Source organism: Homarus americanus, unplaced genomic scaffold, assembly GCF_018991925.1.
Source record: "Homarus americanus isolate GMGI-L3 unplaced genomic scaffold, GMGI_Hamer_2.0 scaffold36734, whole genome shotgun sequence".
Lineage (NCBI taxonomy): Eukaryota > Metazoa > Arthropoda > Malacostraca > Decapoda > Nephropidae > Homarus > Homarus americanus.
The window spans coordinates 1,322,740-1,349,052 of NW_024733126.1; the positions used below are offsets into that span (position 1 = coordinate 1,322,740).

At 41.3% G+C, this 26,313-nt stretch overlaps 1 protein-coding gene across 2 annotated transcripts in view; it reads left to right on the top strand.

The window, feature by feature from the left end:
• Positions 1–10,343: 10,343 nt before the first annotated feature.
• The window catches only part of LOC121869300 (high-affinity choline transporter 1-like), a 317,712-nt gene continuing 301,742 nt past the window's right edge, over positions 10,344–26,313 (top strand). For both annotated transcript variants that reach the window (XM_042370545.1, XM_042370547.1), the window contains exon 1: positions 10,344–10,556. The gene's annotated coding sequence lies outside the window, so the exon portion shown is untranslated. The remainder of the gene's footprint in view (positions 10,557–26,313) is intronic.

The window sequence follows — 26,313 nt, forward strand, 5'->3', positions numbered from 1 at the left end:
AGGAAGAGAAAAACTAATTATGGGAGTGATTTACAGGCCCCCAAGTCTTGGGAAAGAAGCAGCTCAGCCTATATGGCAGGAAATGAGTAGGGCAGCAAAATATAAGAACCTATGCATTATGGGGGATTTCAACTTCAGAAATATTGACTGGGACAACATTGTAGGTGACTATGAATCTGAAGACTTCCTAGACACAGTACAGGACAATTTTTTTAAACAACTAATTACAGAACCTACTAGAGGTGACAATATATTAGACCTAGTATTAACAAACAAAGAAAATATTATCAGAGATATCACAGTAGGGGAAGAACTAGGTAACAGTGATCACAGAGAAATCAGGTTCACCCTAAATTGGGAAACAAAAAACAATGACAATACGGTCAGAGTCCCAAACTTTCGGTTGGCGGATTATCAGGGGTTAAGAAGGTCCCTAGGTGAGGTCACCTGGGAACAGTCACGTCAGTCCCCAGTAGGAAGGGGTGAGGTCATTGATGACACAACAATTGATCATGACTACAATATATTCACTAGTATACTACATACAGCACAAGAACAAAATATACGATCGCTCCTGCTCTCTTGCTTGCAGGGTGAGAGATAGGGCATATCGAGCTATGAAACTATCGCCTTCTCCTATTACCCACACCTCTTTCATTACTTCTAGGAATCGTTGTAAGACTATTTTTCGTAGGGCCAAGAGGAATTTTATTAAAAGAAAGACCGCTGTCCTGACTAATTCTTCCTCTAGTAAATCCTTCTGGTCCTTAACTAAAAACATCTGTAACAACTTCTGCACGCCTTCTTTTCCTCCCCTCTTCCGTCCCAATAACTCTATAGCCAACTCTCCCCCTGACAAAGCCAACCTCTTTGGCACCTTATTCTCCTCTAATTCCACCTTAGACGATTCCCACTCTATCCCTCCTACCCCTGCACCTCCTACTGAACCTATGCACTTTTCTATAATCTCCACTCGCAGGGTTGCCGGTGTGTTATCCAGGTTGGATGTGAGTAAGGCGCATGGACCGTACGGAATACCCCCTCATGTTCTTTGGGAGTGTGCTGAAGCCCTGGCCCCTGTGCTTGCTCGCATCTTTCGCCTTTGCCTCAAAGCCCAAACTTTTCCTTTTTCTTGAAAGCATGCCTTGGTTCAGCCCATCCCGAAGAAGTTTGACCATTCTAATCCCTCTAACTATCACCCCATTGCCCTAACTTCATCCCTCTCTAAGATTTTCGAAACTATCTTACACTCCCATTTTCTCCGTCACCTTGAACGCCTTTGAACGCCTTTCTCTTTTGTCGGATAACAAGTATGGCTTTCGCCAGACGAGATCTACTGGTGATCTGCTCTCCTACTGCACCCATCTTTGGTCATCCTCTCTTAGAGATTATGGGGAAACTTTTGTCGTGGCTCTCGACATCTCCAAAGCATTTGACAGGGTATGGCACAAGTCTTTGCTTTCTAAACATCCCTCTTTTGGTTTTCTCCCCCACTTTGTTTTCTCATCTCTAGCTTCCTTGAGAACCGATCCATGGCAGTTGTTGTCAAGGGATCGATTTCTCGCTCTTTCTCTACCAGTAGTGGCGTCCCACAGGGTTCTGTTCTTTCACCAACTCTCTTCCTTCTTTTTATCAATGATTTACTTCACACTACATCTAATTCTATCCATTCTTATGCTGATGATTCTACTCTTCACTCTTCCTCACATTTTCCCCTTCCTCCTAACTCTCAAACTAGATCTGTCTCTAGAACTGATATCATTACTTCTATCAACGCGGATCTGTGCAGCATCTCTAAATGGGGAGTTACAAACTTGGTTAAGTTCAATAGTAATAAAACTCAATATTTACCAATTACACTTTGTAAATTAGACGATCTTCCACCAGTTACATTTCAGGACGCTATCAGCCTCCCAAATTCTGAAATAAATATATTAGGGCTCACCATTTCCTCCAATATGTCCTGGAAATCACACATCCTTAGTATAACTAAAGCTGCCTCCCGAAAGTTGGGGATGCTGTACAGATGCTGCAGGTACTTCACTCCTGAGCAGTTGCTCCAAGTATATAAGGGATTCATTCGTCCTAACTTGGAGTAATGCTCTCATATCTGGGGTGGCTCTTCTTCTGTCCAACTATTAGATAGGGTGGAATCAAAGGCATTTCGTCTTATTAACTCTCCTCCTTTAGTCGACAAAATTACTGGAAGCAATCATTTCAAACTCTATTCGAAATCACCTGGAGAAGCACCGATTGATCAATGATTCCCAGCATGGCTTCACAAGCGGACGTTCTTGTCTAACTAATCTATTAACATTCTTTTCATCAGTTTTCGAATCGGTGGACGAGGGGCACAATTATGATGTGGTATATCTCGACTTTACCAAAGCCTTCGACAGAGTCCCCCACGAAAGACTAATTAGAAAGGTAGAAGCTCATGGCATCAAAGGTAACATCCTTAAATGGATTAGGGCGTGGTTACAGGACAGGAAACAGCGAGTGAGCATTAACGGCACTAAGTCCCATTGGAGCAACGTCACAAGTGGAGTTCCCCAAGGCTCAGTACTTGGACCATTATTATTTATTATATACATAAACGACATAGATATCGGCATAGACAGCAACATAAGTAAATTTGCTGATGACACTAAAATAGGACGTGTTATTAAATCTGACGAGGACTCAGCAAAACTACAGGAAGATCTAAACAAATTTTTTGAATGGTCTGAAAAATGGCAGATGAAATTCAACGTGGACAAATGTAAAGTACTCAGTATAGATGTAAACAGGGAAACCAGATACCAGATGAACAACGATGCCATAGAGAAATCCGACTGCGAGAGAGATTTAGGAGTAATGATAAGTAGGAACCTTAAGCCAAGTAAACAATGTGTTTTTGCTTGTAACAAGGCTAATAAAGTACTTGGGTTCATACAAAGGAGTGTTAGTTACAAGACTAGCGAGGTCATCCTAAAACTGTATCTTGCTCTTGTGAGACCACACCTGGATTACGCAGTTCAGTTCTGGTCACCGTATTACAGAATGGATATAGAATCCTTGGAAAGAATTCAGAGGAGAATGACAAGACTAGGAACCTTGAGTATAGAGACAGGTTAAAGCATCTAAATTTGCACTCCCTCGAGAGACGTAGAGCGAGGGGCGACCTGATAGAGGTGTACAAGTGGAAGGCAGGGCTAAACAAAGGGGACATTACAAAGGTACTCAAACTATCCAACCAGGAGCGAACTCGTAACAATGGTTTTAAATTAGACAAATTTAGATTTAGGCGGGAAATAGGTAAACACTGGTTTGGAAACAGAGTGGTGGATGAATGGAACAAGTTACCAAATATCATCATTAACTCGAATACGCTGAATAGCTTCAAACATAGGTTGGATGCTTATATGAGCAATAGGGGTTGGGTGTAAACGGGACTGCCCAGTATGGGCCAATAGGCCCGCTGCAGTTTCCTCCATTCTTATGTTCTTTCTCTTCGCCGCAAAGTTGCTTCACTTTCTCTCTTTAACAGGTACTTTAACGGGAAATGTTCGGTGGATTTGGCATCCTGTGTACCGCCGGCAAGGCCGTGGGTTCGTAACACTCGTCTTGCATACATATACATAAAATGCTAGTGATAGGGGGGAAGGAGGTTCAGAGGAAGGATAAAGGGATGATTGAAGTGAATTTTAGGAGGAGAGAATAGGTGCAGTGGCTAAACACCGCTGTGTGAGGGAGTATAAGTTGGAGGCAGCAGCAACTCGCCCGGACGCGGCTAGGAGGCGGCAGGACAGAGTCAGGTCAGCGTCAGGTCAAGCGCCAGGTGTGTGTTGGGATGGGCCATGGTTTCTCAGTGCTTGGTCGGCTTGATTGTGTGTGTTGTTTTCTTGTTTGGAGGAAATGTCTTGGTCTTCTGTCTTGGTATTCTTCTTAGCTTGATGTTGATTTTCTTCTAACTCTCCTCCTCTCCTTGCTCTCTTGAAGTGTCCATTCATTCGTGTTTGGGTCTTGTTGTTCATCTTCCTCGTGTCTTATGTCCTCATAGGTGTGGAAGAAGTCGGAGACGGTGAGGTTGACCACGTGGGATTCAGCTCCATGGGCCTCGTGGTGTTCTTGATTCTGTGTGGCGGGTGTCTTTTCTTGAGTTTTCATTTCTTGGGTTTTTTTTTCTTTGTTTTTCTTTTCTAATGGTTTTTTCTTGTCTTGCGAGCGTACAGCAAGGAGGGCCTCTTTGTAGCTCAGTTTCTTGTCGAGTCGAGCCTTGGCTATCCTGCATTCCTCCTTCCATTTCGGCAGGTCCGATCGGCAGAGGAGTGTGGGCCGCCACAGGCAGCGCATTTTTTAGCTGTGTTGGGGCAGACCGTGTAGCGGTGACCGGGGCTGTCCCACAGGGAGCAGGTGTCCTCTTGCGCCGCACACTTGTTGACAGTGTGTCCGTAGTGCTGGCATTTGTAACAGCGTTTCGGTCTGCAGTAGGGCTCGACTGGCACAGTTACCCACGCCAGTTGAGCCTCCTTGGGTAAGGTTGTATGGTGTCCGATGAGGGCAGTGATGTTGGAGAGCTTCTTCACAACTTGGAGTTGCCCCTTGAGGAGCTCACTCAGCTCTGCTTGGTCCACGTGGGCAATTTCGGCGTGGGAGATTACTCCCAGCTTCAGGTTGTCTTGCCCGCGGTGCCCACCGTTCCTCTGTGGATATCGGTCACACGAGAATAACCCGTTATAGTACCTCCTTCTTTCCAGCTTGGAGAAGGTCGTGCCCGCAAGTGCTCCCGTTAGAGACCAAGGAAAATGGCCGCCTTGGATCGTTGTGTCTTGGGGGAAGAGGAGGGGAGTGTGGGGAAAGACGACTTCCTTGCCACGCTGTTAAGGCAGCTGGGGCAGTTGAGGAGTGAAGTTGACACTCTAAACGGGGAAAATGAATCCCTCAGGACGGAACTCCTTCAGGTAGGTGTCCTGCCTAGCAGGACACCTGCGAAGGAGGAGCAGGCGTGGAGAGTGGTTGTCTCCAAGGGGACTAGGGTCAGGCTCAGGAAAGCTGACCAGGGTGTGGAGTGTAGTAACCCTTACCAAGTGCTGCAGGAAGCTGGCGAGGAAAAGAAAAGAGGCAGGACAGTATGGATCAAGGAGAGGAAAGGGCAGTTGTACAAACCCTGCCCACAGGTAAGGTCGTGGTAGTTGGGGACAGCCAGGTGAGGTTTGTAGATAGGGCTTTTTGTACGAGAGATAGGACACGTAGGACTAGGGTGTGTTTTCCTGGGGCTGGGATAGGGCATGTAGCCGAGAGGTTAGACAGGGTTTTGTCAGGGGAGGGTACCAATCCAGTAGTGTGTCTTAGTGTGGGAGGAAACGACATAGGTAAGGTTAGGAGTGAGGAACTTTTCAAGAGGTATAAGGAGGCGCTGGGGAAGATTAGAGATAGGGGAGGGATCCCGATAGTATGTGGTGTCTTGCCTAGAAGAGGGGTTGGTCGTGAATGGCTGTCCAGGGCAATTGCTATAAATTGCCAACTGGAAAAACATTGTGCAAACAATGGTTGGGCATTCATTGATAACTGGCAACAATTCTATGGCAACGACTACCTGTACAGACGTGACGGAGTACACTTGTCTCGTGAGGGGGTAAAGACGTTGTCTGCATCCCTGGAGCGTGAAATTGTCACTCCGAAAGGGGGGGTTTTGCCAGTAGAGAGAGGTCGGGGAAAGTGGGAGTCAAATAACAAGCAGGTCCTGGGAAGTAAAATTAGTTGCTCAGGACAAGGGGTAAAACAGGACCAGGGAAGGGTAGGTTTAAATGTATACTATACAAACAGTAGGAGCGTTAGAAATAAAATAGACTTGCTGAGAGCGATTGCATGTACCGAGAATGTATACGTCATAGCAATCACTGAAACTTAGATGAATCTGGCGAGCCAAATATTTTTATCAGAGTACCACATAGAAGGGTACAATCTTTTTCACAAGGACAGGGAAGGTAGGAAGGGGGGAGGGGTCGCACTCTTCGTCAAGGATACATTAAAATGTTGTATTAATAATTCAATAAAAGGTGAAATAGGAACCGAGTCTGTGTGGGTAGAAATCACGGAAGGAAGAGAAAAACTAATTATGGGAGTGATTTACAGGTCCCCAAGTCTTGGCAAAGAAGCAGCTCAGCCCATATGGCAGGAAATGAGTAGGGCAGCAAAATATAACAACCTATGCATTATGGGTGATTTCAACTTCAGAAATATTGACTGGGACAACATTGTAGGCGACTATGAATCTGAAGACTTCCTAGATGCAGTACAGGACAATTTTTTGAAACAACTAATTACAGAACCTACAAGAGGTGACAATATATTAGACCTAGTATTAACAAATAAAGAAAATATTATCAGAGATATCACAGTAGGGGAAGAACTAGGTAACAGTGATCACAGAGAAATCAGGTTCACCCTAAATTGGGAAACGAAAAACAATGACAATATGGTCAGAGTCCCAAACTTTCGGTTGGCGGATTATCAGGGGTTAAGAAGGTACCTAGGTGAGGTCACCTGGGAACAGTCACGTCAGTCCCCAGTAGGAAGGGGTGAGTTCATAGATGACACAACAATTGATCATGACTATAATATAATCACTAGTATACTAAATAAAGCACAAGAACAAAATATACCATACAGAAAAATTAGGTCAAATAAGAATGAGCCAAGGTGGATGACCAGAAAACTTAAACATGACATAGGAATAAAGAAAGGAATATATAAGAAATTAAAGGGAGGGGAGGAGCAACTCAGAAATAGGTATAATGAACTATCTAAAAATCTTAAGAAAAATGTAAGGAAAGCAAAGAGAGACTATGAAATCAAAATAGCAAGAGAATCCAAGGCGAATCCCAAGGGACTTTTCCAGGTATATAGGACAAAGGTCAAGGACAAAGTTGGGCCTTTAAAGTCAGGGAGGGGAGAAGTGATAAATGGTAGTGAAGAAATAAGCAAAGCATTAAACAGCTACTTCTTATCAGTTTTCACAGAAGAAATTTGCAATGAAATTCCAGAGGTGGAACTGATATTTAAGGGAAAGGAAGAAGAGAAATTAAAGAATATCACTATCAGGAAAGAGGATGTTCTTAAGAAGATAAATACACTAAAGAAAACAAAATCCCCAGGGCCGGATGAAATTTTCCCTCGGGTCTTGAAAGAGTGTAGGGAACAGATTAGCGGACCCCTCGTAAACTTATTTACAAAATCATTAGACACTGGAGTTGTGCCAGACTTGTGGAAACAGGCAACTGTAGTACCCATATTCAAAAAGGGAGACAGAGCATCAGCGTCAAATAACCGGCCGATCAGTTTGACGTCAGTAGTGGGGAAATTTCTTGAATCAATTATAGCAGATAGCATCCGATCACATCTAGAGAAAAGCAAATTAATCTACGACTCTCAACATGGGTTTACAAAGGGAAAATCTTGTCTAACAAATCTGCTAACGTTTTTTAGGAAAGTCTTCGAGGTAGTACATAATGACGAAAATTACGATGTTATTTACTTAGACTTTAGCAAAGCATATGACAGAGTACCGCATCAGAGGCTTCTGAGAAAAATTAAGGCTCATGGTATCGAGGGGAAAGTTCTAAATTGGATAAAATCATGGCTCACCGATAGAACGCAGAGGGTCAGCGTAGATGGTGTTAAATCTGAGTGGGGCCGTGTAACCAGTGGGGTTCCCCAGGGGTCAGTACTAGGCCCACTCCTGTTCATAATCTACATAAACGATCTAGATACTGGGATCAGCAGTGACATAAGCAAGTTTGCGGATGACACCAAAATAGGGCGGCAAATTAATTCAGGGCAGGATGCAAATGCATTACAGGAGGATCTAAATAAACTGCAGGGGTGGTCTGAAAAATGGCAAATGAAATTCAACACCAGCAAGTGCAGCGTACTTAATATTGGAAGGACAAATACTTATAATGTATACAGCCTTAACAACATCAACCTAGAGAAGTCAACTTGTGAAAGAGACCTAGGGGTACTTGTAAGCCCGGACCTACGGCCTAGAAAACAGTGCGTTAATGTTCGAAATAAGGCAAACAGAGGATTGGGTTTTATATCTAGAAGTGTAAGTAACAAGAGTGCAGAGGTCTTATTGCAACTATATCTTGCGCTAGTCAAGCCGCACCTCGATTATGCGGTTCAGTTCTGGTGCTCCTATTATAGAATGGATATAAATTCACTAGAGTCGGTGCAGCGAAGAATGACAAAAATGATTCCGGGACTTAGAAACCTTCCATATCAGGATAGGTTAAAGAAACTTAACTTGCATTCCCTAGAAAGACGAAGAGTGCGGGGAGATATGATAGAAGTATTTAAGTGGGTGAAAGGAATCAATAAAGGGGATATAGATAAAGTTCTTATAATATCCGAGCAGGATAGGACTCGGAGCAACGGATTCAAGTTGGATAAGTTTAGGTTTAGGAGGGAGATAGGAAGAAACGGGTTCACAAATAGGGTGGTGGACGAGTGGAACAAGCATAGCAACTATGTAGTAAGTGAGGGAACTCTGGAAAGTTTCAAAAGGAGGCTAGATAGATTCATGGATGATAGATAGTGGTAGTAACTCTCGACAGGAGCTGCCATGTACACGTCAACCGGCCTATTGCAGACTCCTTATTATCTTATGTTCTTATGTTCTAAACTGTGGAATGCTCTGCCTTCTTCTGTATTTCCATGCTCTTACAATGTCTCACTTTAAAAAGCTGGTTTTCCGTCATCTTCGTTGTGTAGATTAATACAGTATAACCTTTTTTTTTTTACAATTTCTTTCCGTTCTTTTTTTTCTCGCCCCCCAGGCTCCGTTGTGGGTCGTTTGACCTGTGCCCGGATGGGCTAATTCCCTTAAAAAAAATCCACACTGCTCTTAACGGACTATGTGGCAAACGCATACTATAAGTATGTAACTTGTAACGTATACTATAAGTACCAGGCAGAATATTAGTGTGCTGCAACTGTGACATATTCTAACGCAGTAATTATCGCTTTAATAACTGTGAGGAAGTATGGTAACACAGGGTATATTTATGAAGCAGTTTAGTAACGCTTCTATAACATTGAAAACTATAATACTACATGCTAAACTATGAAGTGTACTTACTCATAAAGTCTTATACTGTAACTCTGAGGAAGTGTATTGACACACAATTCAACTAAGAGGAACGCACTGACGCGTGTAGTAACCTTGGAACTGGAGGAAAACACCAGGTGCGTTGCCACAACGTGTTTTCATGACACAGTGATTGGACTGAGAACTGTGTCACAAAGGTGAATATCAACAAAACCATGACGTAATCTTCAGACATGGAGTAGACCAGTGCCACAGTATGTTGATGTAATGACAAGGGAATATTATGATGATGCAAAACATGTGTAGTACAATTATGAAATAAGACCTTGGATTCTAATGTAGTCACATACTGTAAAATAGCCTAGTTAATTAGTGTATTGTTTTATAAACACAAGCACCGTCTTTGTCACAAGCAATATTACATATAACAAGCATAAGATGTATTACTGAGTTATAAAACCCAAGGTCCTCAACTACACCAGTCATCAACACATACATATTAAGATATACTCGTATACATAACTGGTTTAGCGTTAATAAAATTACCAACATATATGTACACCCTCAGTACCTTCACACATGTGTACATCCTCAGCACCTCCACACATGTGTACATCCTCAGCACCTCCACATAGAACAGTTAGATAAAACTACTTTTTCAAATGGCCTCATACGCACGGCAAAGAATGTAACAGCTTAATTTAATACACCATATACCGGCATAATCACAAATTAAATTGGATAACCATTCTTTGGGATAATAATACTTTCACTGTTTGAATCATATAGATATACAAGGTTAACATTGTACAGGTAAATAGTTTCCCATGTTCCGTGGACTCGATTATTCCAGCTCCGTATCACTGATCTATATAGATAATTCATTACCTGGTATGTAAACTTTAAGAAAATCTGAATAATTAACAAATATATGGCAACTAATACAATTTTAACACGCTTTAATTGGTTCTGACTGATGTTTCTAGCAGCGTTTGGCAACTTTAATTAGCTCTTGCCAAACGTTGTCACTATTGTTTATTATTTTTATTTATATAGTTCTTCACAGATTTGGTTTGTAGAGGTAAACTTCAGTAATAATAAGTATTAATAAAATTTACTGCGAGAAATTAAAATCTACATCAAAACAGTGCTTCACAGTTTCTTATGATTACTATAAATCATAGGCGTTGGCAACGACCAACGGAAAACGAACGCACAGGTGTCCTCGACAACCAGTAGTGACCTAGCGAGTACCCTACGGTACGACGTATGAGATACAGTCGAGAAGTTCAGCCCTCAGTATTCCGGGCCTGTTGAAGTCAGTAATGCGTGTTTGTGTCTGCTATACCTAGTGCAAACGTTTTGTGATTCGTAAATACTTGTCCATATACATATTAATGTGCCTCGCCAGCTTCTTGTGACAATAAGTTAGTCAAAACAATAACGAGGATTGCTTAACAAGGTAAGGCCGGCTTGTTTTTGTTGCTTATGGTGAAAAAGGCATTGGCTCCATGGCTAGTCGAAATGTACCGTGGCACAATCGATCAGAATGCCAATTTAACTTTTTTCTTATACAGTACGTGGTATGTGGCTAAAACATCCTTTCATTCCTCTCAAACCAGACAAGTTCCTACACTTAAGAATATTTTGACTGCCCTATCGTAATGAATTTGTCCCGTTAGTTCGGTCCCTCAACCTTCTAAATATTAATGTTGTTTTCAAGTATGACTCAACCATTACCAATATGTTAATAAGGAATAGCCCAAGTTTGAATGTAAATGGAAGTGTTTATTGTATTCCATGTAGCAAATGTAATTGTAATTATGTAGGTCAGACAGGAAAAACACTACAGCTCAGAATCAAACAACATAAGTATAATATCAGAACTGCATCTGAAAGCAGTGCCTTGTTCGTTCATGTTAGGAATAATAATCACCCCATTGCTTGGGAAAAAAGCTTAGAAGTATTCAAATCATCTTGTGTCACAGAAAGCTTCTGGTTGAAGCTAGTTTGATTAAGGAATTAAAATCAATAAACCTTAGTGATGGTCAGTTCAAAACTGATAATATGTTACATAAATTTATTTGTCAGTGGCCCAAGGTTAAAAATGCTTTGAAAACCTTTGATCTAGATGTATGATAGTTATTTTGTGGGTCCCTTTTTTCTGACCTGACCTGGCTAGTCACGTCACCACCCTTCTCTTAAGCTCCTCTACGTGTGTGTTGGTGTGGGGATTAGTGGATGTCATCATTATGACCTGACCTCATGTTTTTAGGTCACCCTGTATATTTAAGCCTCTCTCTGTCCATGTAATCCAGTTGCCTCTGAAGATGTCTTGAATAAAGACGAAAGCTAAGGTACTCCGTTGTTTCCATTTTCCCGTGTGATTTTATCAAGATTTATCTTATCCACGTTTTCATTGTGGATTTACATGAAATATATATATATATATATATATGCAAGTAAATCACTGTAGTTGCGCGTGATCCAGGTGTATGCTGATAATCACAAGGAAAGAAGAAAACACGAAGTTCCCAAGCGCTTGGGAACTTCGTGTTTTCTTCTTTCCTTGTGGTTATCAGCATATATATATATATATATCTTGATACAATCACACGGGGAAAAAGGAAACAACGGAGCACCTTAGCTTTTGTCTTTATTCAAGACATCTTCAGAGGCAACTGGATTACATGGACAGAGAGGGGCTTAAATATACAGGGTGAACTTATTAAACATGAGGTCAGGTCATAATGATGTCATCCACTAATCCCAACACCAACACACACGTAAAGGAGCTTAAGAGAAAGGGGGGCGACGTGACTAGTCAGGCCAGGTCAAAAATAAGGGACCCACTAAATAACTATCCTACATTTATGTAACATATTATCAGTTTTGTACTGACCATCACTAAGGTTTATTGATTTTAATTCCTTAATCAAACTAGCTTCAACCATAAGTCTTTCTGTGACGCAAGATGATTTGAATACTAAATAGCTTTTTTCCCAAGCAATGGGATGATTATTATTCCTAACATGAACGAACAGGGCACTCCTTTCAGATTCTGTTCTGATATTGTACTAATGTTGTTTGATTCTGAGCTGCAATGTTTTTCCTGTCTGTCCTACATAATTACCATTACATTTGCTACATGGAATACAATAAACACTTCCATTTACATTCAAAGTTGAGCTATTTTTTATTAAAATATTGGTAATGGTTGAGTCATACTTGAAAACAACATTAATATATAGTAATTTAAGAGACCGAACTAACGGGACAAATTCATTGCGATAAGGCAGATTCAAAATATTCTTAAGTGTAGGAATTTGCTTGGTTAGAGTTGAATGAAAGGATTTTTTTTGCCTTTTCAAAACAATGATCAACAAACACTGAACGGTACCCAAGTTTTTGTGCAAGTTGAATGAAAGGATTTTTTTTGCCTTTTCAAAACAATGATCAACAAACACTGAACGGTACCCAAGTTTTTGTGCAATGGAACGAATGTGTTTCAAACCTTCATCAATAAATTCAGCGTCACAAATACGCAAACATCTGAATATGATACTTAGGACAAGATCATTAAGCTTGTCTAAAAATTCCAATGGGTCCCTGTTTCTAGGCCAAAGACAAAGAACATCATCTACATCATGGATGAATAAAGTCCCCTATATTGGGTAGTAATCTAGCCTAAAAAAACTCCATATAAATACAGGCTAGAGGAGCAGAAAGACAGTTACCCACGCTCATGCCAAATATTTGCTTGTAAACTTCCCATTTGCTCTAAACACATTGTCAGTTACGCATAACTCTATCAATTCGAGAAAGGTATCATGTTCAATAGTTAAATCTAACAGTTGTAATTTATCTTTAAGAAATGAAAGTAGGTCTTTCACAGGTACAATCAAGCATTCTCTGAGTTGGATAAAGTGCTGCTGGACTCCCTTATCAAGAGTTCAAGTGATAGTGTAAAATTGGCTTTTAAGCACAGTGGTCAGTGTAAAATACTTATGCAAAACAGTGTTTGTGTTGATAAGTGGCATATCAATCGTGATTTTGTATATCAACTTCTTAGTGAAAGTGACAAAGCCCAAAAAAGAAAGTTATGCGTAACCGACAATGTGTTTAGAGCAAATGGGAAGTTTTACATATAGCATCATCCATCATCACTACATATAGCACCATCGAGCATCACTACATATAGCACCACCATCACTACTACCACCATCATCACTACCACCACTATTACCACGATCATCATTACCACCACCATCATTACTACTACTATCAACCAGTCTCTACCACCACCACTATCACCTCAAACATGCCTCTATCACCATCACCACCACTACCACTTTTTTCCGATTTTGTCCTGAACATGAATTACGTCTCCTCGTTAGCCCCAACTGTTCATGCGAGCGGTGTAAAACGAAGGTTTCTTAAGACATTAACGCCTCCGCTCCATACACAAGAAAAAACTGTAAATTTTGAACTTATTTGTAAAGATGATTATAAATTATTACTTAAATTAATCATATATCAACAAATAGCAAGGTGTTACAGCTGTTTCCGTATTATTAGTTTGGTGATTTTTTTCTGGGCAGCATTTCATACCCGAACTGTGGGTCTAGGTCTGACCCGAAAGTTAACTCGGCATCTGAAAGTGCATTGACAAGAGGATAGCCTTTTGTAACTTGAACCAAGGTTACGCTCTGACGTGACCAGTTAATTAGCTATAAGTTTCCTTATTTATCTACAGTGATAACACGAGGACCTTGCATAAGGCCCCAGAAACTTTGAACGAATTATTTCAAAAGAACTTATGAGGTGCATTGACAGTCCATATTTTTTTATACATTAACTATTATTTTATTTCTGTATTTCTTCGGCTTAACATGAAAATAAGATAACAGTCGAACTCTTAATCTAACAACATTAATGGTTGCGCTAGCTTGCCGTTGCTTCTGACATTTCAGAATTAGTTAATCCCGAACTTTTTCTCAGAGAATGAGAAACTTACTCTCCATGACATATAGCCTGTGGAAGACCCCTGGGCATATTACTAACAAGTGTTGGTAAATTCAGAGTAGGCTATAAGGTGTGGTTTTACATACCCGTTTCTCATGTGAAAAGGTCGTGACCAATCTGGCGACTCCTGTAAGAACATAAGAACATAAGAACATAAGAAAATAAGGAGTCTCCAATAGGCCGGTTGGCCTGTGCATGGCAGCTCCTGTCGAGAGTTACTACCACTCTCTATCATCCATGAATCTATCTAGCCTCCTTTTGAAACTTTCCAGAGTTCCCGCACTTACTACAAAGTTGCTAAGCTTGTTCCACTCGTCCACCACCCTATTTGTGAACCAGTTTCTTCCTATCTCCCTCCTAAACCTAAACTTATCCAACTTGAATCCGTTGCTCCGAGTCCTATCCTGCTCGGATATTATAAGAACTTTATCTATATCCCCTTTATTGATTCCTTTCACCCACTTAAATACTTCTATCATATCTCCCCGCACTCTTCGTCTTTCTAGGGAATGCAAGTTAAGTTTCTTTAACCTATCCTGATATGGAAGGTTTCTAAGTCCCTGAATCATTTTTGTCATTCTTCGCTGCACCGACTCTAGTGAATTTATATCCATTCTATAATAGGGGCACCAGAACTGAACCGCATAATCGAGGTGCGGCCTAACTAGCGCAAGATATAGTTGCAATAAGACCTCTGCACTCTTGTTACTTACACTTCTAGATATAAAACCCAATACTCTGTTTGCCTTATTTCGAACATTAACGCACTGTTTTCTAGGCCGTAGGTCCGGGCTTACAAGTACCCCTAGGTCTCTTTCACAAGTCGACTTCTCTAGGTTGATGTTGTTCAGGCTGTATACATTATAAGTATTTGTTCTTCCAATATTAAGTACGCTGCACTTGCTGGTGTTGAATTTCATTTGCCATTTTTCAGACCACCCCTGCAGTTTATTTAGATCCTCCTGTAATGCATTTGCATCCTGCCCTGAATTAATTTGCCGCCCTATTTTGGTGTCATCCGCAAACTTGCTTATGTCACTGCTGATCCCAGTATCTAAATCGTTTATGTAGATTATGAACAAGAGTGGGCCTAGTACTGACCCCTGGGGAACCCCACTGGTTACACGGCCCCACTCAGATTTAACACCATCTACGCTGACCCTCTGCGTTCTATCGGTGAGCCATGATTTTATCCAATTTAAAACTTTCCCTCTCGATACCATGAGCCTTAATTTTTCTCAGAAGCCTCTGATGATGCGGTCTGTCAAATGCTTTGCTAAAGTCTAAGTAAATAACATCGTAATTTTCGTCATTACCTACTACCTCGAAGACTTTCCTAAAAAACGTTAGCAGATTTGTTAGACAAGATTTTCCCTTTGTAAACCCATGTTGAGAGTCGTAGATTAATTTGCTTTTCTCTAGATGCGATCGGATGCTATCTGCTATAATTGATTCAAGAAATTTCCCCACTACTGACGTCAAACTGATCGGCCGGTAATTTGACGCTGATGCCTGTGGTAATGTAGTGAGCACTGTACCACTGTACAGCCTGTGATGATGTAGCGGGCACTGTACCACTGTACAGCCTGTGTTGATGAAGCGGGCACTGTACCACTGTACAGCCTGTGGTAATGTAGTGGGCACTGTACCACTGTACAGCCTGTGATGATGTAGCGGGCACTGTACCACTGAACAGCCTGTGTTTATGTAGCGGGCACTGTACCACTGTACAGCCTGTATTGATGTATCGAGCACTGTACCACTGTACAGCCTGTGGTAATGTAGTGGGCACTGTACCACTGTACAGCCCGTGGTGTTGTAGTGGACACTGTACACCAGTGTACAGCCTGTGACGATGTAACGACCAGTGTACCATTGAACAGCCTGTGGTGATGTAGTAGGCACTGAACCACTGAACAGCTTATGGTGATGTAGCAGGCACTATACACTCTGTGGTGATGTAGGGTCACTGTACAGCCTGTGATGATTTAATGACCACTATACCACTGAACAGCCTGTGGTGATATAGTGGGCACTGCACCACTGTACAGCCTGTGGTGTTGTAGTGGGCACTGTACAGCCTGTGATGATGTAGCGGGCACTGTACCACTGAACAGCAAGTGGTAATGTAGCGGGCACTGTACCACTGTACAGCCTGTGATAATGTAGGGGGCACTGTACAGCCTGTGATGATGTAGTGGACACTGTACAACCTGTGATGATGTAGCAGGTACTGTACAGCCTGTGATGATGTAGTGGGCACTGTACAGCCTGTGATGATGTAGCAGGCACTTGATGTAGCGGGCGCTGTACAGCCAGTGAGGCTGTAGCGGGCACTGTACCACGGAACAGGCTGTGGTGATGTAGAGGGCACTGTTTCACTGTATAGTCTGTGATGATGTAGCGGGCTCTGTACCACTGACCAGCTTGTGGTGATGTAACGCCACTGTACCACTGTACAGCCTGTGATGATGTAGTGGGCACCGTATAGTCTGTGATGATGAAGTGGGCTCTGTACAGCCGTTGATGATGTAGTGGGCACTGTACAGCCTGTGATGGTGTAGTGGGCACCGTACAGTGTGATGGTGAAATAACTCGATCATGTAATTATGTAGTTTATCATTAAAGACAATGGAATTAAAAATAGTTTAAGCTAAAAAATATATGATTACCTGTGTGTGATGAGTAAGTGTACCCGACAACCACCGATCACCGTACATCCTCAAAAACTTGTTGCTAATTAAGCTTATTTTCAAGATTATGAATATACCTATATTACTCAGATACTTTAAACGAAAGTAGTTCTTTTACCCCCATAATTTGTAATATGGAGGGTATACTTCCTGTAAACTGTAAAACTGCATATCATGATTGGATTTTTCATATTCTTTGTTATTATATGTCCACTGCAGGAAATGTTCGGCATATGAAAGATGCAACATTAAGAGGGAGGCTAAGGAAGGAAGGATGGAAGGTGGTGGTGTAGAGTTATGGAACCGTAAGGGAAAAACTGCATTCTCTGTAGCATGCTGTGTTGGGGATGAGGTTCATATAATTAGTGAGTCATACTAGACTGTAGGTGTTGTTTTTTTTCTTTTTTTTTCTGCTACGGGAGCGGTAACCAAAATTGACTTTTTATCCTTCCCAAATTCCTAAGACTGTGCGTGTCTCGGGGCTATTTAATCTACAGAAGTATTCATGTTTCAGTCTGCACCGTATACCACATGGATCTGATCTCCCTCATTACAAAGTGGGATTTAGAAGAAACAGGTAATGTAAATATAAAATATCTTCAATCAATCGGAGTACCCTCCTCATATCTGGGGACCCAGACTTTGCCCAATTATATTTCTCTTATCCCCTCGTCCTTAATTTTATGACCAAAATATCTAATTTGTCTTTTTCTGTGCTAACTTAACCTTGTTTTGTTCAATAATGATTGTTTCATTAGGAGATATTTGGCGCCCTTGAACACTGAATTACTCGGCAGGCGTGTTCATTTGATGTGTCGTGAAGACGAAGATCGACAATGCATGGTTTGAAAGCCTGGTTTGGATATTCGTTTTTATAATCTCTCGTTTCGAAGTGAGGGTTGGAGTATTACGTTATAGCTGTATCGTTGTCTTTGTGAATCTACATAATTATTCGGAAGTTACTGTTACTACGTATATTCTGTTGAATAAACTGCTCGTGGGATATGTTAGGCGTTATAACAGCTGCCAATTCAGTGTTGTTGTCCCAACCGTTATACTCTGTGGGCAAAATAAGTGACCATTTTGTTGATTCGTCCTTGGGATATACTCGGCTCTCTCGACTAGAACATTGAGCAAGACCCGTCGCTTGTTGATCCTGGAGACAGCACACTTACATGATACTTACATGTCCTTCACAAACCTTACTCCCCGCATGCTCTAAAGTCTAAACCACGGGTTCTTCATACGGAGTATTGCAGTTGAATTTAAAATATAAAAATATCGAATCGAATCCAAACTGTCTGCCAAGATGATACACATAATTATGGCTCCATTTACACGTGGGGGGAGGGGGAGGGGTTAATGAGTATATCACTGTCTGTTTCGGGGTAGCGGTCAAAAATAATTAAGAACCATACTCTAAACAGGAACACCTCACTGTGTAGGATATAACGCAGAAACAATAATTAAAACTGCCCGTTTTTAGTTGTATAATGTGATACTATCAGCTGGTCACAAAAATTAGATACAAATTTGAATAAATTATTTAGTTTTTATTGTGTATCAGTCTTATAAAGGAAAATCATCTGTGACGAATAATTCAATAGCTTACCAGATTATGAATATTACTGACAGTTTGTTACATACAGTAAGATTTAGCTTGCTGTAACAATATTGTAAGGATGGAGCCATGCATTAGTTGCAACAATATTTCTGCAACAAATTTAGTTTCCAGCTGCCTTACGAGATGGTATTGTTAGTATGGGATGTTGAGACAGCTGGGGTTACACTGGCCAGCAGACAATGAAATCATTCCCGGAAGTCTCAAATATCGTTTAAGAGACCCATGACCGATATTCGTATCTACTTTCTTACAACCTTGTTGCTTCCATGTCTAGCCTACCATACTAAACTTAGTCACACGTAGATACCACAGAAAAAGACACTCAGTTGTTTTTGCATTACAACTGTTTCATTGAATTGTATATGAACCAAGAGACCTACGTTAGCCCCTCAGTAGGGAGTCATTTGAGGGATAACAAGCATTGCATTGACTGGGATAATGCCTCCTCAATATTACCTTGTAATTCAAATGATACTAGGAACATCATAGAATCTAGTCTTATTAAACATACCGAAGCATTCAACATGAATTTGAGTAATGGCCTGTACAAACTGGACAATTTTGTAATTAAGATGATTTGTAACCAGGTGAGAAAGTTAAGTCACCTTACCCTCTGACCTGACCACCAACCATTGTGTGCTATTTAAAGATTAGTAGGGTCATTACCTAATACCTGACCATTGTGGACCTGGTCTCACCCTCCTCTGTATATATACACCTTGGTTTGTATTTCTCTTTAGTCTGTACTCACCCCTGAAGATGTGAATTACACGAAAGCGCTTGGGAACTTCGTGTTTTCTTCTTTCCTTGTGGTTATCAGCATATACCTAGATATATATATATATATATATATATATATATATATATATATATATATATATATATAATTTTAGTCCATATAACACGCGGACTTTGAACATATAATCAACGACCTCACCAGCAAGGAATCGAACCCTCGACCTACTGGGTGTGACTAGGGAACGCTTACCGGCTAGGCCACAAGGACACTAAAAGCAGTTCTAGACTCTGTTATATTTCACACAAAGCCTGTTCATCGAGCTGATGGCGCCGTGAACCTCATTGGGAAACTGCCCGTGCCTCTTATGTGGTGTCAGTAGCATTTTACCGAATCCAGCTGGTATGAAACGCGAGGTACATATATATACTTCATTTTTAGTCCATATAACACGCGGACTTTGAACATATAATCAACGACCTCACCAGCAAGGAATCGAACCCTCGACCTACTGGGTGTGACTAGGGAACGCTTACCGGCTAGGCCACAAGGACACTAAAAGCAGTTCTAGACTCTGTTATATTTCACACAAAGCCTGTTCATCGAGCTGATGGCGCCGTGAACCTCATTGGGAAACTGCCCGTGCCTCTTATGTGGTGTCAGTAGCATTTTACCGAATCCAGCTGGTATGAAACGCGAGGTACATATATATACTTCATTTTTAGTCCATATAACACGCGGACTTTGAACATATAATCAACGACCTCACCAGCAAGGAATCGAACCCTCGACCTACTGGGTGTGACCAGGGAACGCTTACCGGCTAGGCCACAAGGACACTAAAAGTCCGCGTGTTATATGGACTATATATATATATATATATTGAAACAAGGCATTCATAATGAGGAGGTCCGTCTAACAGTTGCTCCTGCCAAGAACTGAGAAATCAGACTGAGAAACGGGTGGTCATGTTGGTGGGCTGGTTACGGATACCTGAATGTGGTGGTTGTGTGATTAACTGGCATGTTCGGACTGAACTGCCCAAGTGGTCATGGTGCGAGTTATCAAGTGTCTTTTTGTTTTACCTATATATGCTGCCCTACAGCTAGCACACATAAATTGATAAACAACTGAGGATTGCAAGTGTGTGGGTATGGTGTCTAGTTTTAAAAATCTTTTGAATTGAACTCTGGGCTTTGAAGACTACTCTAAGAGAAATTTGTGGATAGAATTCATTGAGAAGGTTCTTAAGTTTGTTTCTAAGGGTGAAACTGAGTGGGCCTGTGTACGGGATGGTGAAATAGATAGAATATTTAGGAACGGTGTGGATTTGAGGCTGTGTGGGACCAATATTCTTATTAAGGGTTTTGCCTATAAAATTATCTGTAAATCTCCTAGGGAAACCATTGTTAAAGAGTAGTTCCTTTATATATTTCAGTTCCAGTGTCCATATATTAAAGGCTCTGTCGGTAAGAGTACACACCAGATTTCGTTTGTAATTAAGAGGAAAACATGATGAAAATTTTATACTCAAACCTGTGAATGTTGGTTTTCTGTATAAGGGAGTCTCGAGACTATTATGAACACGGTAGATATTAATATCAGGAAATGGTAGAATATTGTCCTTTTCTAATTCACAAGTAAATTTAGTGTTGCCATGCTTCGAATTTAGGTAATTTGGGAACATAGGAACGTGATCACGTTATCTGAAAATTATAAAATGTCATCAACATAATGTCGATAGAACAAAGACTTAATTTGAGTGGGATAATCGGTTAGCCAAAACTTCTCTTGGTGACATAGGAGAGCGTTGGCTAACGTGGGACCAAAGGGCGAACCCATAGCAACACCATCACATTGTTTATAAGGTTTGTTATTAAATAAAAACAAACAATCAATTACAACCAGATTTAAAAATTATTTAAATTGTGGTCTACTGAATCCATCAACTATATCTGTATTTGAGAACAATTCATCTGTACATATGTCAACAGTCTCTGCAAGAGGAATGTTGGTAAATAGAGACTGTATATCAAAGCTAGCCATAACAGAGTTGTTGAACGAGATGCAGGTTAGTTCCTTAACAAAACTAAAAGAGTCTCTAACGGAATATTGATTTAAGGTTATTAGTGACAATATGACAACAAGGAATTTGGACAGATTACAGTTGAAGGTGTCGAGGGCGGGCAATATGAGGCCCAATCAAAAGTCCTGTGCCGTCCGTCAGTTTTGGCTAACCCGGTTATGTGGCCACGTCGGAGACACGGATGCAGGAATACACATGGCGTGTGCCAGAAACCCAGATTATATGCATATCCTCTATGAACTACACTTTACCGAGGAGCAATTCAATTTCAATTTCAATAGTTTATTCCTTGATAGAGGAAGCGGGATCCTAGTGCTGTCACTAGGTACCCCTGTACAATAACACCAGAAGCATCTGGCAAGTGTCACAAGTATATACAGTATAAATGTTATAAAAGGGCTTACTAAAGCCTAAGGAAGGAAGGATATTCCATTAACACATTATCAATATTATTTACATAATATCTGGCCAGTATGGGAAGGATCATCGTGTCTCCGTCAGGGGGTCTTGGAGTGGTGGTCCAGCAGGCGTCACGGAAGCGTTGTGTGTGGGGACATCTTAGGAGGTAGTGGGTAAGGGTGCAGCTGTCGGGTCTTCTGCATAATGCACAAGATCGTTGCTCAGGGGATGCGAGGATACCAATCTCCCAAGCAAAGTCATACCAAATGATGATACGGGCAGCAATCACGTCCCTTTTCCGCGACCCTTTCTATAGACATACGAGAGGTCAGTAAGTTTACGGAGCTTACCGAGGATCAATGGTAAAATGGTAGCGTGTATTTTATACTGCATTACGTTTAATATAACATTATCAGTGATATTGACCAATGTCAGTCAGTAGCTAAACACAATGCCTCGATCACTCATGTCTACCACATTATACTTTCGAGTGTTAATGTAGTACTTGTATCCATGTAAAACAACCGCTCTGTCATACATAAAGAAAGGACATGAACTATTTGAGGTGAACTCTTACCGTCTGATGTCATATTACTTACGTATGATGATGGGAATATAAAATGTTATGTCTAAGGAGAAATAAATTACTTATATGTTCCAAGCACGCTTTCAATAAAAAAAACGAACATACATCGTGTCTGCTAGACAACTGAATTATGAGAACAATCCATTTTAGAGCGTGTCTTTGTGCTCCTACACTTTGAACTACACCCCTAATCGGTAATAATATCTCTTCTGTGAGTGCCGGGAGGACAGACATTATATACAACACTATTTTCATAATAGAGAGGTTCATAATGGAGACTGATGGTTGTGGGTATATTATCCCTTTCGTATTGACAGTTTATTGTCATATGGAAATGGCGATTATGTGGACAATTAATGCCATTCACCACAACCTTAAACTTCTCAGAGGTTATGACGTGGTCATTACAGCAACCGTTCTGTCGTCCCATGGTGTAGGAGGTAGTAGGCAGCTATCAAACAGGGAGGTACTATTGCCTGGGAAGATATTGGAAGCATAATGTGCTGTCTAATGGTAGAACCTGCTGCCTATGGCCTCACCAAAATTGTGACCAAGACCCAGGTTGCTCATCTGACCTTCTGCCTCATTTACACAGAATTGAAGGGTCTCACTTGTTTCTCTTGCTTTGACAAAACAACATACATAAATCGTTTCTCACTCTTTTATTGTGATTATTATTAGTATATTTTCGTCACCCAGGCTCTGATGTGGGTCATTGATCTGTGCCCAGGTGGGCTAATCCCGTAAAAAAAAAATACAACCATGGGAGACCAACACCACGATATCTCCCAGAGAGGGCAATTCGTCGGCATGCGTAACACTGGGAGTCTCGAGATCGACAATGCGGTGTTGGTTACAGCGGTTTAAAGAGTCTGGTACTGTAATTTACCAGATCTTCCCAGATCAGGACGGCCTACACTGACCAGCGCAGCAGGCGACGCAACGATTGTAGCAGGAATAGCGACCCTCCTTTCACCAATGAGGTGGCCACGACGGAGTGGCTATACTTGGAGGTCTCGGTAAGGACAGTTAGGCGACTATTCCATGGAATTGGGATCTGCTGTCAAGGAAAGACTTGAAGAACAACACCAGGCTGGAAGACTACGGTTCACTTATCATTTTGTGGGGGAGGTCGTGGACTTCTGGGCAACCATGGACGTCTTCACTGCTAGAGACCTGATACACCCGTTACGACCGGCAACATGTTTATCAAGAAGCCAGGAGCAGCCATGTGACCGTAAACATGTGGGTCTGGATCAACCTCAGCAGTGTGGGCGAGTTGGCAGATATAAAATGTTTTTTCCTTTCTGTTTGTGTTTGTGTTCTGGGGTTATACTGGGTGGTATGAGTGCATTTATCCAATCTTCGACCAAAACTTTCACTTTACAATCACGGTTTGATCGCTCCTATTCTCTTGCATGTAGGGAGAGAGATAGGGTGCATCAAGTTATGAAACTATCTCCGTCTCCTGTTGCCCACTCCTCTTTCATTACTTCTAGAAATTGTTGTAAGGCTATTCTTCTTCCGGCTAAGTGGAATTTTATAAAAAGAGAGACCGCTGGTCCTTAACCAAAAACATCTGTAATAACTTCTCCACTCCCTCGTTTCCTCCTCTGTTCCGACTGATAACTCTATAGCCAACACTCCCTCCTACTCCTGCTCCTCCTACTGAACCTATGCACTTTCCTATAATCTCCACTCGTAGGGTTGCTGGTGTGTTATCCAATCTGTATGTGAGTAAGGCGCATAGACCGGTGTGCTGAAATTCTGGCCCCTGTGCCTGCTCCCCTCTTTCGCCTTTATCTCAAAACCCAAACTTTTCCTTCTTATGGAAAGCATGCCTCAGTTCAGCCTCTATGTCTGTCTTTGATACCCCCAAAATGTTCTACACTACTGAGGGTATACGCAAACACTTGTTATCTTGAAAATAGGTTCTTATTCTCGTACGGGAAACAAATACAGAGGAACAAATAGACAGTGGCTTCCACGCCATAAGGACTAGCGATCTCACTCTATGTATCACTCCGCGCTGGCATGCACAGATGCCAGCGTTCACAAGCTGAATACATAATATGTAAATATGATAATACATATACATAACATGGTGCATAATAAATGGAAACATTACATAGGATTAATACATGTTCTGTAATACTTTAGTATACATGATTAATAGAGTAATATAAGAATACGCAGCTTAAGGTACTACTTCGTGTCCATATTATACACAGCCCATCCCGAAGAAGGTGAACATTCTAATACCTCTAACTATCTCCCCATTGCTCTAACTTCATCCCTCTCTAAAGATTTTCGAAACTATCTTAAACTTTAACCCGTCTTTTGTCGGATCATCAGTATGGCTTTCGCCAGGCGAGATCTACTGGTGATCTGCTCTCCTACTGCACCCATCTTTGGTCATGCACTCTTTGGGATTATGTGGAAGCTTTCGTCGTGACACTCTACATCTCCAAAGTATTTGACAGGGCATGGCACAAGTCTTTGCTTTCTAAACTTCCCTCTTATGGGTTCTTTCCCCTACTTTGCTCTCTACTTCTAGCTTCCTTGAGAATCGATTCGTGGCAATTGTTGTCGAGGGATCAATCTACAAATAGTGGTGTTCCACATGGTTCTGTTCTTTCACCTACTCTCTTCCTTCTTTTAATCAATGATTTACTTCACACAACTACTAAATGTATACATTCCTATTCTGGTGATTATACTCTTCACTCTCCTCATTTTTCCCTTCCCCCTAACTCACAAACTAGATTTGCTTCTAGAGCTGATATGGTTTCATCTATCAATACGGATCTGTGCACCATCTCCAGATGGGGATGTAGAATTTTGGTTAAATTCATGAGTAATAAAACACAATAATTACCAATTAAACTTTCCAAGATAGAAGATCTCCCACCAATCACATTTCAAGACGCTATAATTCTGCCAAATTCTAAAATAGATACACGTATACTAGGCCTCACCACTTCCTCTAATATATTATGGAAGCCACACATCACAACATTGCTAAAACTTCCTCCCGAAAGCTGGGAATGCTGTATAGATACCGTAGTTACTTCACTCACAAGCAGTTGCTTCAATTTTATAAGGGATTCATTCGTCTTAATTTGGAGTACTGCTCTAATATCTGGGGTGGCTCTTTTTCTCTCTCCTTTACAGGTACTTTAACGGGCAATTTTAGGTGGATTTGCATCCTGTGTACTACCGGCATGGCAGTGGGCTCGTAACACTCGTCTTGCCCGCCGTGACCACCGTTTCTGTGTGGATGCCGGTCACACTAGAAGAACCCGTTACAGTACATCCTTCTTTCCTTACAAAGCTAAACTATGGAATGCTCTGCCTTCTTCTTTGTTTCCATACTCATAAAATCTGTCTCACCTCAAAAAGCTGGTTTTCCAGCATCTTCGTGCTGTAGATTAATATAATATTTTTCGCTTCTATTTTTAATTTCTTTTTACTCTTATTTTTTTCGCCCTCCGGGCTCCGTTGTGGTTCGATGAACTGTGCCCGGGTGGGCTATTCCTCGTAAAAACAGCAATAACAACATAGTTTACTCGAACCAATTTTACCAATTGGAACTTACAACACACTCCCAAACAACGTAACGCTTAAACTGTGTGTGTGTGTGTGTGACCGTGTGTGTGTGTGACTGTGCGTGTGTGTGTCCGTCAGTCAGGGGGGAGTGTCCACATTGTGTTTTCTGTTCTCTTTCAAATTACCATAGAACCCTGTAATATGTAAAGTTAATATCTTAAATGCCCCCCTGATGTCTGGAACTATCACCAACTCTCTCCCCAATCAGGAACCCTCTCTGCTATGACGTGAAATTAAGTAACTATTTATGCAGCGATTTTTATAATTGTCTTTATGACACTCACATGAGACAACTCATATCACTGATACATGGTGTAGTTCAAAGAAGATGTGCACATATACACGCTATACTGTAAAATAGATTGTTCACACCATTGAGGTGTCTTGCAGACGATGTGGCGCGGCGTGTGTGTAGGTTGGCATTTCGTCCGTGCTCGCAAATACACTGGTTCTCGTCATTC